Source organism: Triticum dicoccoides, chromosome 3B (genome assembly GCF_002162155.2).
Source record: "Triticum dicoccoides isolate Atlit2015 ecotype Zavitan chromosome 3B, WEW_v2.0, whole genome shotgun sequence".
In the NCBI taxonomy this organism is placed as follows: domain Eukaryota; kingdom Viridiplantae; phylum Streptophyta; class Magnoliopsida; order Poales; family Poaceae; genus Triticum; species Triticum dicoccoides.
Window position 1 is genome coordinate 818,802,315 of NC_041385.1, and position 11,442 is coordinate 818,813,756.

Genomic DNA, 11,442 nt, shown 5'->3' on the forward strand with positions numbered 1-11,442 from the left:
ATACCAATGTATGCGATCCAATGAGTGTTGATGCTCGTGGCAAATATCGTTATTTTCTGACCTTCACAAGATGATTTGAGAAGATATGGGTATATCTACTTGATGAAACATAAGTCTGAAATAGTTGAAAGGTTCAAAGAATTTCAGAGTGAAGTGGAGAATCATCGTAACAAGAAAATAAAGTTTCTGTGATTTGATCGCGGAGACAAATATTTGAGTTACGAGTTTGGTCTTCAATTAAAACAATGTGGAATAGTTTCACAGCTCACGCCACCTGGAACACCACAACGTTATGGTGTGTCCGAACGTCGTAACCGCACTTTATTGGATATGGTGCGATCTATGATGTCTCTTATCGGTTTACCACTATCGTTTTGGGGTTATGCATTAGAGACAGCTGCATTCACGTTTAATAGGGCACCATCTAAATCCGTTGAGACGACACCGTATGAACTATGGTTTAACAGTAAACCTAAACTGTCGTTTCTTAAAGTTTGGAGTTGCGATGCTTATATGAAAAAGGTTTTCAACCTGATAAGCTCGAACCCAAATCGGAGAAGTGCGTCTTCATAGAATACCCAAAGGAAACTGTTGGGTACTCCTTCTATCACAAACCCAAATGCAAAACATTTGTTGCTAAGAATGGATCCTTTCTAGAGAAGGAGTTTCTCTCGAAAGAAGTGAGTGGGAGGAAAGTAGAACTTGATGAGGTAATTGTACCTTCTCCCTTATTGGAAAGTAGTGCATCACAGAAATCAGTTCCAGTGATTCCTACACCAATTAGTGAGGAAGTTAATGATGATGATCATGAAACTTCAGATCAAGTTGCTACCAAACCTCGTAGGTCTTCCAAAGAACAGTCCGCACTAGAGTGGTACGGTAATCCTGTTCTGGAAGTCATGTTACTAGACCACGATGAACCTATGAACTATGAGGAAGCGATGATTAGCCCAGATTCCGCGAAATGGCTTGAGGCCTTGAAATCTGAGACAGGATCCATGTATGAGAACAAGGTGTGGACTTTGATGGAGTTGCCCGATGATCGGCAAGCCATATTGTATAAATGGATCTTCAAGAGGAAGACGGACGTTGATAGTAGTGTTACTATCTACAAAGCTCGACTTGTCACAAAAAGGTTTTCGACAAAGTTCAAAATGTTGACTACAATGAGATTTTCTCAACTGTAGCGATGCTTAAGTCTGTTCGAATCATGTTAGCAATTGCCACATTTTATGAAATCTGGCAAATGGATGTCAAAACTGCATTCCTTAATGGATTTATTAAAGAAGAGTTGCATATGATGCAACCAGAAGGTTTTGTCAATCCTAAAGGTGCTAACAAATTGTGCAAGCTCCAGCAATCCATCTATGGACTAGTGCAAGCATCTCGGAGTTGGAATATACGCTTTGATGAGTTGATCAAAGCATATGGTTTTATACAGACTTTTGAAGAAGCCTGTATTTACAAGAAAGTGAGTGGGAGCTCTGTAGCATTTCTAATATTATATGTGGATGACATATTGTTAATTGGAAATGATATAGAAATTCTGGATAGCATGAAAGGATACTTGAATAAGAGTTTTTCAAAGCAAGACCTCGGTGAAGCTGCTTACACATTGAGCATCAAGATCTATATAGATAGATCAAGAAGCTTGATAATATTTTTCAATGAGTACATACCTTGATAAATTTTTGAAATAGTTCAAAATAGAACAGTCAGAGAAGGAGTTCTTGCCTGTGATGCAAAGGTGTGAAGTTGAGTTAGAATCAAGACCCGACCATGGCAGAAAATAGAAAGAGAATGAAAAGTCATTCCCTATGCCTCTGTCATAGGTTCTATAAAGTATGCTATGCTATGTGCCAGACCTATTGTATACCTTGCTCTGTATTTTACAAGGGAGTACAATAGTGATCTAAGAGTAGATCACTGGACATTGGTCAAGAATATCCTTAGTGAGGACTAAGGAAATATTTCTCGATTATGGAGGTGATAAAAGAGCCCGTCGTAAACAGTTACATCTGTGCAAGCTTTTACACCGATACAGATGACTCTAAGTCTCAATCTGGATACATATTGAAAGTGGGAGCAATTAGCTAGAGTAGCTCCGTGCAGAGCATTGTGGACATAGAATATTTGCGAAATACATACGGCTCTGAATGTGACAGACCCGTTGACTAAGCTTCTCTCACGAGCAAAACATGATCACACCTTAGTACTCTTTGGGCGTTAATCACATAAGCGATGTGAACTAGATTATTGACTCTAGTAAACCCTTTGGGTGTTGGTCACATGACGATATGAACTATGGGTGTTAATCATATACAGATATGAATATTGATGTTAAATCACATGGCGATGTGAACTAGATTATTGACTCTAGTGCAAGTGGGAGACTGAAGGAAATATGCCCTAGAGGCAATAATAAAGTTATTATTTATTTCCTTATTTCATGATAAATGTTTATTATTCATCTTAGAATTGTATTAACCGGAAACATAATACATGTGTGAATACATAGACAAACATAGTGTCACTAGTATGCCTCTACTTGACTAGCTCATTAATCAAAGATGGTTATGTTTCCTAACCATAGACATGTGTTGTCATTTGATTAATGGGATCACATCATTAGGAGAATGATGTGATTGACATGACCCATTCCGTTTGCCTAGCACTTGATCATTTAGTATGTTGCTATTGCTTTCTTCATGACTTATACATGTTCCTGTAACTATGAGATTATGCAACTCCCGTTTACCGGAGGAACACTTTGGGTGCTACCAAACGTCACAACGTAACTGGGTGATTATAAAGGAGTACTACAGGTGTCTCCAAAGGTACATGTTGGGTTGGCATATTTCAAGATTAGGTTTTCTCACTCCGATTGTCGGAGAGGTATCTCTGGGCCCTCTCGGTAATGCACATCACTATAAGCCTTGCAAGCAATGTAGCTAATGAGTTAGTTACGGAATGATGCATTACGGAACGAGTAAAGAGACTTGCCGGTAACGAGATTGAACTAGGTATTGGATACCGACGATCGAATCTCGGGCAAGTAACATACCGATGACAAAGGGAACAACGTATGTTGTTATGCGGTTTGACCGATAAAGATCTCCGTAGAATATGTAGGAGCCAATATGGGCATCCAGGTTCCACTATTGGTTATTGACCAAGAATAGTTTTAGGTTATGTCTACATAGTTCTCGAACCCGTAGGTTCCGCACGCTTAAGGTTTCGATGACAGTTATATTATGAGTTTATGAGTTTTGATGTATCGAAGGAGTTCGGAGTCCCGGATGAGATCGGGGACATGACGAGGAGTCTCGAAATGGTCGAGACGTAAAGATCGATATATTGGACGACTATATTCGGAGTTCGGAAAGGTTCCGAGTCATTCGGGTATTTTTCGGAGTACCAGAGAGTTATGGGAATTCGCCGGGGAGTATATGGGCCTTATTGGGCCATACGGGAATAGAGGAGAGAGGCCGAAAGGAAAGAGGCGCACAGCCCCCCTCTGGTCCGAATTGGACAAGGGGTGCAGCCCCCTTTTCCTTCCTCATCTCCCCCTCTTTCCTTCTCTCCTACTCCAACAAGGAAGGGGGGGAGTCCTACTCCCGGTGGGAGTAGGACTCCTCCTGGCGCGCCCCTCCTGGCCGGCCGAACCCCTCCCCCTTGCTCCTTTATATACGGGGGCAGGGGGCACCTCAAGGCACAACAACACAAGTTGATCTACGGATCGTTCCTTAGCCGTGTGCGGTGCCCCCCTCCACCATATTCCACCTCGGTCATATCGTCGCGGAGTTTAGGCGAAGCCCTGTGCCGGTAGACCATCATCATCGTCACCACGCCGTCGTGCTGACGGAACTCATCCCCAACACTTTGCTGGATCGGAGTCCGGGGGATCGTCATCGAGCTGAACGTGTTCTGAACTCGAAGGTGCCGTACGTTCAGTACTTGGATCGGTCGGATCGTGAAGACGTACGACTACATCAACCGCGTTGTCATAACGCTTCCGCTTACGGTCTACGAGGGTACGTGGACATACACTCTCCCCTCTCGTTGCTATACCATCACCATGATCTTGCGTGTGCATAGGATTTTTTTTTGAAATTACTACGTTCCCCAACATTTTCAAGTTAGATGTGATCAAACATCGCACGCTCCCTCTACCATCAAGATTAGTATTAAACCTGAATAATTGTCATTTGGTGTTTGCATTGAGCATAGACATGATTGGATTATGTCTACCGCAATACGGTTATTCATTTAAGGAGAATAATGGTTACTCTATTTATTTGAATAATACCTTCAATGGTCTTGCACCTAAAGGAATGGTTTATTGAATCTCGATCATAGTGATACACATTTTCATGCCAAAAGATATAAGATAGTAATGATAGTACCACTTACTTGTGGCACTGCCATGTAAGTCATATTGGTATAAAATGCATGAAGAAGCTCCATGTTGATGGATCTTTGGACTCACTCGTTTTTGAAAAGTTTGAGACATGCGAACCATGTCTATTGGTGTATACGCATGAAGAAACTCCATGCAGATGGATCATTTGGACTCACTTGATTTTGAATCACTTGAGATATGCAAATCATACCACATGGGCAAGATGACTGAAAAGCCTCGTTTTCAGTAAGATGGAACAAGATAACAACTTGTTAGAAGTAACACATTTTGATGTGTGCAGTCCAATGAGTGCTGAGGCATGCAGTGAATATCGTTATGTTCTTACTTGAAAGATGATTCGAGTAGATGTTGAGTATATTTACTTGATAAAACACAAGTCTGAATTATTGAATGGTTCAAGTAATTTCAGAGTGAAGTTGAAGATCATTGTGACAAGAGGATAAAATGTCTATGATATGATCATAGAGATGAGTATCTGAGTTACGAGCTTTGGCACGCAATTAAGACATTGTGGAAATTGTTTCACAATTAATACCGCCTGGAACACCATAGTGTGATGGTGTGTCCGAACATCATAGTTGCACCCTATTGGATATGGTGCATACCATGATGTCTCTTATCGAATTACCACTATCGTTCATGGGTTAGGCATTAGAGACAACCGCACTCACTTTAATAGGGCACCACGTAATTCCGTTGAGATGACACCGTGAGAACTATGGTTTAGAGAAACCTAAGCTGTCGTTTCTTGAAAGTTTGGGGCTGCGACGCTTATGTGAAAAAGTTTCATCGTGATAAGCTCGAACCCAAAATGGATAAATGCATCTTCACAGGATACCCAAAATGGTTGGGTATACCTCCTAATTCAGATCCGAAAGCAAATAGGGATTGTTTCTTGAATCGGGTCCTTTCTCGAGGAAAGGTTTGTCTCGAGAATTGAGTGGGAGGATGGTGGTGACTTGATGTGGTTATTGAACTGTCACTTCAACAAGTGTGTAGCAGGGCACATGAAGTTGTTCCTGTGGCGCCTACACCAATTGAAGTAGAAGCTTATGATAATGATCATGAAGTTTTGGATCAAGTCACAACCGTACCTCGTAGGGTGACAAGGATGCGTACTACTTCAGAGTGGTATAGTAATCCTGTCTTGAAGGTCATGTTTCTAGACAACAATGAACCTACGAGCTATGGAGAAGCAATGGTGGGCCCAAATTCCGACAAATGGATAGAAGCCATGAAATCCGAGATAGTATCCATGTATCAGAACAAAGCATCGACTTTGGTGGACTTGCCCGATGATTGGCAAGCCATTGAGATAAATGGATCTTTAAGAAGAAGACAGACGTGGATGGTAATGTCACCATCTATGAAGCTCGACTTGTGGCGAAGAGTTTTTCACAAGTTCAAGGAGTTGACTACGATGAGATTTTCTCATCCGTAGCGATGCTTAAGTCCGTCGGAATCATGTTAGCATTAGCTGCATTTATGAAATCTGGCAGATGGATGTCAAAACGGGTTTCCTTACCAGTTTTCGTAAGGAAAGGTTGTATGTGATACAGTCAGAAAGGTTTTGTCGATCCTAAGGATGCTAAAAGGTATGCTAGCTCCATCGATCCTTCCATGGACTGGAGTAAGCATCTCGGAGTTGGAATATGCACTTTGATAAGATGATCAAAGATTTTGGGTTTATACAAAGTTTATGAGAAACTTGTATTTCCAAAGAAGTGAGTGGGAGCACTATAGAATTTCTGATGAGTATATGTTGTTGACATATTGTTGATCAGAAATGATGTAGAATTTCTGGAAAGCATATAGGGTTATTTGAAAAGTGTTTTTCAATGGAAAACCTGGATTAAGCTACTTGAACATTGAGCATCAAGATCTATGAGGATAGATCAAAAACGCTAAATGGTACTTTCAAATGAGCACATACCTTGACATGATCTTGAAGTTGTTCAAGATGGATCAGTCAAAGAAGGAGTTCTTGCCTGAGTTGTAAGGTATGAAGTTAAGAGTTAAAGCTCGACCACGGCAAAAGAGAGAGAAAGTATGAATGTCGTCCCCTATGCTTCAGACGTAGGCTCTATAGTATGCTATGCTGTGTACTGCACCGGAAGTGTGCCTTGCCATGAGTCAGTCAAGGGGTACAAGAATGATCCAGGAATGGATCATTGGACAACGATCAAAATTGTCCTTGGAGTAAATAAGGACATGTTTCTCGATTATGGAGGTGATAAAGAGTTCGGTGTAAAGGGTTACGTCGATGCAAGCTTTAACACCTATCCGAGTGACTCTGAGTAGCAAACCAGATACGTATGGTGGAGCAACCATTTGGAATAGCTCCAAGTGGAGCGTGGAAGAAGCATTTACAATATGACCTAGAGATTTGCAAAGTACATACGAATCTGAATGTTGCTGACCCGTTGACTAAAACCTCTCTTACAAGCAAAACATGATCAAATCCCAGAACTCATTGAGTCTTAATCACATGATGATGTGAACTAATTTAGTGACACTGGTAAACTCTTTGGATGTTGGTCACATGGCGATGTGACGTATGAGTGTTAATCACATGGCGATGTGAACTAGATTATTGACTCTAGTGCAAGTGGGAGACTATTGGAAATATTCCCTAGAGGCAATAATAAATTAGTTATTATTATTATATTTCCTTGTTCATGATAATCGTTTATTATCCATGCTATAATTGTATTGATAGGAAACTCAGATACATGTGTGGATACATAGACAACACCATGTCCCTAGTAAGCCTCTAGTTGACTAGCTCGTTGCTCAATAGATGGTTACAGTTTCCTGACCATGGACATTGGATGTCGTTGATAACGGGATCACATCATTAGGAGAATGATGTCATGGACAAGACCCAATCCTAAGCCTAGCACAAAGATCGTGTAGTTCGTATGCTAGAGCTTTTCTAATGTCAAATATCATTTCCTTAGACCATGAGATTGTGCAACTCCCGGATACCGTAGGAATGCTTTGGGTGTACCAAACGTCACAACATAACTGCGTGGCAATAAAGGTGCACTACAGGTATCTCCAAAAGTGTCTGTTGAGTTGGCACGAATCGAGACTGGGATTTGTCACTCCGTGTAACGGAGAGGTATCCTTGGGCCCACTCGGTAGGACATCATCATAATGTGCACAATGTGACCACGGGGTTGATCACGGGATGATGTGTTACGGAATGAGTAAAGAGACTTGCCGGTAACGAGATTTAACAAGGTATCGACATACCGACGATCGAATCTTGGGCAAGTATAATACCACTGGACAAAGGGAATTGTATACGAGATTGATTGAGTCCTTGACATCATGGTTCATCCGATGAGATCATCGTTGAACATGTGGGAACCAACATGGGTATCCAGATCCCGCTGTTGGTTATTGACCGGAGAATGTCTCGGTCATGTGTGCATGGTTCCCGAACCCGTAGGGTCTACGCACTTAAGGTTCGATGACGCTAGGGTTATAGGGAATAGATGTATGTGGTTACCTAATGTTGTTCGGAGTCCCGGATGAGACCCCGGACGTCATAAGGAGTTCCGGAATGGTCCGGAGGTAATGATTTATATATGGAAAGTTGTTGTTCGGGTTCCGGGAAAAGTTCGGCTTTTTCCGGTATTGTACCGGGAAGCTTCCAGAAGGTTCTGGAGGATTCCGGAGGGGTCCTCGGGTCTGGAAATTGTTCCACCATGTCCAATACAACATCATGGGCTGTAAGGGGGCGCCCTAGCCTTAATGGGCCAGGGGCACCAGCCCGCCCAAGGCCCATGCGCATGGGAGAGGGGAAACCCTGAGGGGGAGGGCCTCCACTTGACCTGGGAGGTACTCCTCCCCCCTTGGCCGCCTCCCCCAACCCTAGATGAGATCTAGGGCAGCCGGCCCCCTCTCCCCCCACCTATAAATAGTGGAGGGGTGGGAGGGAAGCCGCACCCCAAGTTCTGGCGCAACCCTCCCCCTCTCCCAAGTACTCCTCTCCCGTGGTGCTTGGCGAAGCCCTGCAGAATTGCCACGCTCCTCCACCACCACCATGCCGTCGTGCTGCTGCTGGACGGAGTCTTACCCAACCTCTCCCTCTCTCCTTGCTGGATTAAGGCATGGGATATGTCACCGGGCTATACATGTGTTGAACGCGGAGTTGCCGTCCGTTCAGCACTAGGATCTTCGGTGATTTGGATCACGACGAGTACGACTCCTTCAACCCCATTCTCTTGAACGCTTCTGCTTAGCGATCTACAAGGGTATGTAGATGCACTCTCCTTCCCCTCATTGCTAGTCTCTCCATAGATAGATCTTGGTGACTCGTAGGAAAATTTTGAATTTCTGCTACGTTCCCCAACACTTAATTCCTCTCATATCATGGTTTCTCTTCTTTTTATGAAAAGATTCATCCACAACAAACTCAACAAGAACTCATGAGATAGGTTAGTATAAACCAATGCAAAACCTTATCATTTTGTACTGTAACAAATCACTAAAATTATTATCCAACATTGCATACGAAATGTCTCTGCATATTTAATACTCCTATCCTCAAATAGAATCATTAAACAAGCAAACATATGCAAACAATGCAACCATAACAGCAATCTGCCAAAACATTATAGTCTGTAAAGAATGCAAGATTCATCATACTTCCCTAACTCCAAAAATTATGAGAAAAATACAACGCTGTAGAACATTTATCATAGCTCAATATGCAAAAATATTCAACATTATACCATTCTCTGCCTTTTCTAGCGAATTTTTGCAATAGCAGTAAACTTTCTGTTTTCAAACAGCAACATGTATACTTGCAAAATAAGCATGGTAAAAGCTATCCTTGACATTTTTATTGAAAATAAACATGCAAAGAATTATTATAACTAACATCAAGCAAATACTAACAAAAGAAAATGACGCTCCAAGCAAAACACATATCATGTGGTGAATAAAAATATAGCTCCAAGTTAAGTTACCCATGAACGAAGACGAAAGAGGGGATGCCTTCGGGGCATCCCCAAGCTTAGGCTCTTGGTTTTCCTTGAATATTACCTTGGGGTGCCTTGGGCATCCCCAAGCTTAGGCTCTTTCCACTCCTTATTCCATATCCCATCGAATCCTTACTCAAAACTTGAAAACTTCAACCACACAAAACTCAACACAAAACTCGTATGCTCCGTTAGTAAAAGAAAACAAACTACCACTTTAAGGTACTGTAATGAACTCATTCTAAATTCATATTGGTGTAATATCTACTGTATTCTAACTTCTCTATGGTTCATACCCTCCGATACTACTCATAGATTCATCAAAATAAGCAAACAACACAATTAAAACAGAATCTGTCAAAAACAGAACAGCCTGTAGTAATCTGTATCAAACGTATACTTCTGGAACTCAAACAATTCTGAAATAAATTTCTGGACCTGATTAATTTGTCTATTAATCATCTTAAAAAAGAATCAACCTAATAGCACTCTCCAGTAAAAAAGGCAGCTAATCTCGTGAGCGCTAAAGTTTCTGTTTTTTACAGCAAGATCACATAAACTTCACCCAAGTCTTCCCAAAGGATCTACTTGGCACAAACACTAATTAAAACATGAAACCACATCTAACCAGAGGCTAGATGAATTATTTATTACTAAACAGGAACAAAAATCAAGGAACAAAAGTAAAGTGGGTTGCCTGCCAACAAGCGCTATCGTTTAACGCCCCTAGCTAGGCATGATGAAATGATGCTCACATAAAAGATAAGAATTGAAACATAAAGAGAACATCATGAAGAATATGACTAGCACATTTAAGCCTAACCCACTTCCTATGCATAGGGATTTTGTGAGCAAACAACTTACGGGAACAATAATCAACTAGCATTGGAAGGCAAAACAAGCATAACTTCAAAACTTTCAACACATAGAGAGAAAACATGATATTATTGCAATTCCTACAAGCATAAATTACTCCCTGATAATAATTTTCAGTAGCATCATGAATAAATTCAACAATATAACCAGCACCTAAAGCATTCCTTTCATGATCTACAAGCATAGAAAATTTACTACTCTCCAGATAAGCAAATTTATTCTCATCAATAGTAGTGGGAGCAAACTCAACAAAATAATTATCATGTGGGGCATAATCCAATTGAAAACTAAAATCATGATGACAAGTTTCATGGTTATCATTATTCCTAATAGCATACAAGTTATCACAATAATCATCATAGATAGCAACTTTATTCTCATAATTAATTGGAACCCCTTCCGAAATAGTGGAATCATCACTAAATAAAGTTGACACTCTTCCAAATCCACTTTCATATTCATCACAATAAGATTCAACATCCTCCAAAATAGTGGGATCACTACTTCCTAAAGTTGACACTTTTCCAAACCCACTTTCATTAATATAATCATCATAAGTAGGAGGCATGCTATCATCAAAATAAATTTGCTCATCAAAACTTGGGGGACAAAAAATATCATCTTCATCAAACATAGCTTCCCCAAGCTTGTGGCTTTGCATATCATTAGCATCATGGATATTCAAGGAATTCATACTAACAACATTGCAATCATGCTCATCATTCACATATTTCATGCCAAGCATTCTATGTAATTCTTCTTCTAGCACTTGAGCACAATTTTCCTATTCATCATACTCACAAAAGATATTAAAAAGATGAAGCGTATGAGACAAACTCAATTCCAATTTTTTGTAGTTTTCTTTTATAAACTAAACTAGTGATAAAACAAGAAACAAAAAGATTCGATTGCAAGATCTAAAGATGTACCTTCAAGCACTCACCTCCCCGGCAACGACGCCAGAAAAGAGCTTTATGTCTACTACACAACCTTCTTATTGTAGATGTTGTTGGGCTTGCAAGTGCACAGGTTTTTAGGACAGTAGCAAATTTCCCTCAAGTGGATGACCTAAGGTTTATCAATCCGTGCACTACTAGGGAAAAGCCTAGCAGCAGCGCGGGTTTCAGGGTTAACAGTAGCGCGGGAGGC